Source organism: Podarcis muralis, chromosome W, assembly GCF_964188315.1.
Source record: "Podarcis muralis chromosome W, rPodMur119.hap1.1, whole genome shotgun sequence".
Lineage (NCBI taxonomy): Eukaryota > Metazoa > Chordata > Lepidosauria > Squamata > Lacertidae > Podarcis > Podarcis muralis.
This window is the reverse complement of record NC_135674.1, coordinates 8,063,186-8,066,074: the sequence shown is the minus strand read 5'-3', so window position 1 is coordinate 8,066,074 and position 2,889 is coordinate 8,063,186. Positions and strand designations below refer to the sequence as shown.

General features: G+C 48.6%; 1 pseudogene; it reads left to right on the top strand.

Moving 5' to 3' along the window:
* The first annotated feature begins 987 nt into the window (after nucleotides 1-987).
* Nucleotides 988-2,384, top strand: LOC144326403 (uncharacterized; annotated as a pseudogene).
* Nucleotides 2,385-2,889: the final 505 nt, after the last annotated feature.

Below are 2,889 nucleotides of genomic sequence, written 5' to 3'. Positions count from 1 at the left end.
ATCAAAAGCAGAGAGAACCTTGATTCCCCCCCAATGACTCAACTGACATGGGGCCACCCAAATCTGCATGAATTAACTCAAAGGGTTGAGTGGTCTGTCTCTCTGACTTTGGATAAGAGCATGTGACAATCTTGGCTCCGATGCTCCCTCTCCATCAGCCTCCTCCGATCTGCCCTCTGATCTCTTTGGCAGTCGATCAAGCTGACGTTCAGTCTTTTAAAGCCTTTCAAGTCCTTTCTCACACTCTTGGCGTTGAGCCATAACCTGTTCAGAAGATTTATTGCTTTAATGTCCAGCTATGCTCCATCTGCCAGCTTCTGTTTTCAGCGTAACTCCGGAGAAAGCAATTAAGCAGATGCACAGCAAAATTTCATGTGAGAAGGACAGTAAATCAGTCCAGACAGCTTCTTCTATCCTAGAAGCTTTATTGTACAGCAAAACAGCTTATTTATAATCCATCAAAGACCATCAGTGTCCAGCTGCATTTTCTCTGACTCCTATCTCCCTCAGTGCAGCGACCGATCTGAAATCGAAAGCACTTCTTCACAGCATAACAAGCTGTGACGTAACGTCCTGGCTTACTTCCTTTGTAAGCCCTTCCCCTCAAGCTCGAGACACAGAAGGTTAACCCTTCACTACACCCAACAGGCTTCTGTGTGGGTGGTTCTTCTGTGTCCAAAAGAGAGGTTTTTTTGCTGGCAAACCTTAAAAACAATACAACGGTGAGCGGGCAACTACTTTGGACCTTTATATTGTGCTTGGTCGTGAATCTATTTAGGGTAGCAAATTCAGTAGTTTGCTGGTTTCCACAAGGCATTGATTAGGTGCAGGGCAGACGTGCAGACAATACTGAAGTAGGTGCTCTAAAGCACCACTTTAAGGGCAGTATAGACAATACTGAACTAAGGTGACTGGATTTGTAGGATATATCACGATTTTGAAGAGTGTCTGAACTGGGAGTTAACACACTTTGATTCCGTAAGTGGCATGGCTTTCAGAGGAAATCAGCAGGCCCCTCCCAACGGAGGTGGGTCCGGCGCGCAAGGTGGGTCTCAAACGCCTGCTATGCCATGCAACCCTCAGGCCTTAGCTCAGTTCTTCTCCGCTTTTGAAACATTTTATGAACAGTTTAGGCCGATGGTCACTGGTTCCTCTACGCCAATGGCGGGTACCCAGGATTGTATCCCCGACACCCTCCCCAGCAATCAGGAGCACCCCGGTACTTCTGCCTCCTGTTTCAGTGCTGCACAACCTGGCAACAGCACATCTAACCATCCTCACACACGTTCGCAGTCTTCGCGTTCCCAAAAATTCATACCCGGTTCCGCGGGTGGCAGGTCTCATTCCAGCAGGCCTAACCATTCTACACCACAGCAGGTTGTAGCTGTTCCCAGTATATTCCAGGAGCCGCTACCTCAGCCTACACCCACAGAAGGCGGATCAGGAACTTTGTCAGAGGAGGAGGCGGAGGTACAACAAGAAACGCCCACAGCTGCCGAGCCAACCCCGGCCACCAGTGAAGTGCAAGGGGGGAAGAGAAAGGCAAAGAAGAAACACACAGCGAGGAAGAGTAAGAAAAGTAAGCCTTCCAACACCGAGGATGAATCAGGTACTTCCTCATCAGATTCTGACAGCGACGCCCCCTTGGACGAAATTGGGGTCTTGGCAAGGATGGCTCTGGGCTTCCTTTATGGGTTCATGAGAGGAGGGCTAACTCCCATCGTAAAACTTTTAATGGGTCCTTGGAATGGAAGGGGGGTGCTTTAGTGGAGGACGTGAAAACGTCCACTAATGTATCCACTGATTTCATCCTGGGAAATCACCTTTCCCAAAGGAAAAGATACAAGATTCTCAATGGTGATTATGTAGCTATTTTCACCTTGCTGCCACCGGCAAAGGTGTCGGGGAAAGGGGAAAAGAAACGTTCTTACGGGAAACGAAGGTATAGGACACCACGGGTGGAACACAATTTTGAGAACTGGCTGGACAGGTTCCAGGTCTTCATGGGGATGATTTGCGCATGTTACCCCAAACACGCCATGCATCTATTAGCTTATATGTCTCATGTAAGAAAGGCCTTTGCTCTGGCCGGGGAGGCAGCTGTGTTAACGTATGATGATTTCCACAGAAATGCTTCCTTGCTGCCCACCACCCGCTGGGACCTGAGGGACCAGAATTATTGGATGGAACATGTGGGTCCCTACGTTGAAAAGAAACCTTAGGACTCCTCTAAGTTCGGAAAGGTCAAGGCAAAACGTTGAAAGCAGTGCTGGGAGTACAACAGGGGGGGTTGTATGAAGCCAAACTGTAAGTATATACACGAGTGTGAGAAGTGCCTAGGCAACCACCCGGCCATGGCTTGTTTCAAAGGAAACCATTACTAACATGACCCTTGGTCAGGCCTTCTCACCAGTTAGGCTGCGACCTCTAAAAACCCTGCTTGATCTGTACCCTAATAAAAAAGCTGCAAAGTACCTTTGGGAGGGCTTTTCCCTTGGTTTCAGAATCCCGGTTTCATTCCTACCTAACTCCGGGGACCCACCAAACCAAAAATCTGTAAAAGAAATGCCAGATATTGCTAAGAAGAAAATACAGAAAGAAATCCTGGCTGGGAGCGTGGGAACCTCCTTTTGAGGGTTTACATATTTCACCATTAGGTACTGTTCCTAAGAAGGCCCCTGGCAAGTACTGCGTGATACACAACCTTTCCTACCCAAGGGGGAGCTCAGTCAACGACGCGATACTGCAGGAGCTTTGTTCCATGAAATATGCCTCCTTCGACCAAGCGGTAAAGCTTCTTCGTAGGTTTGGCAGGGGGGCACTTTTGGCTCAGCCTTTTGCCTCCTTCCAATTCACCCGGAGGATTTCCGCTGGCTGGGCTTTAGATTT